Source organism: Penaeus monodon, chromosome 15 (assembly GCF_015228065.2).
Source record: "Penaeus monodon isolate SGIC_2016 chromosome 15, NSTDA_Pmon_1, whole genome shotgun sequence".
NCBI classification, from domain to species: Eukaryota; Metazoa; Arthropoda; class Malacostraca; order Decapoda; family Penaeidae; genus Penaeus; species Penaeus monodon.
Window position 1 is genome coordinate 15,472,202 of NC_051400.1, and position 499 is coordinate 15,472,700.

General features: G+C 24.4%; 1 protein-coding gene across 1 annotated transcript in view; it reads left to right on the top strand.

Moving 5' to 3' along the window:
* Positions 1-499, top strand: part of LOC119581779 (phosphorylase b kinase gamma catalytic chain, skeletal muscle/heart isoform-like) — a gene marked incomplete at its 3' end in the record, with an annotated part of 27,775 nt that overhangs the window by 26,660 nt on the left and 616 nt on the right. The window contains 1 exon segment of the mRNA XM_037929909.1: positions 1-499.

Sequence of the window (499 nt, forward strand, 5' to 3'; positions counted from 1 at the left end):
TAAAAGAAGAATTCCATGAAAACTTTTTTCATTTCAATAGAATTTTTTTAATCATGTAGCTGTAGTAATATGATTAGTCTGTCTTTATATTTCCTAGATTGTATTTTCTTCATAGCGTATTATTGATAGTTTATCCAATAATCTACCTAATTCATAAATATAAAGGTCCATTTAAAGGCTTCTGTTTAGAAAACTAGAAAATCATATGGTTTTGTTCTTAAAAAAATGTTGAGTGAGTTTAATGCTCTTTTACCTAGATGTATGTTAAGGTTTTATTTATCATTTAGTATTATCATTATTTCTTGAATATTAGAAACTTTTTTTTTTTTTTTGTCATCAGATGCTTGTATTCACTTAAACTTTTTTCTCCTATTTCTTTTTTATGATTTATTATCTTATTTTATTTCAATGGCACAAAGGAATCCAGTCATATTTGAATTTATGTTATCACATTCCTTGCCTCATACATTTAAGATTTAAGGAAAGTTGAAGCTTCATT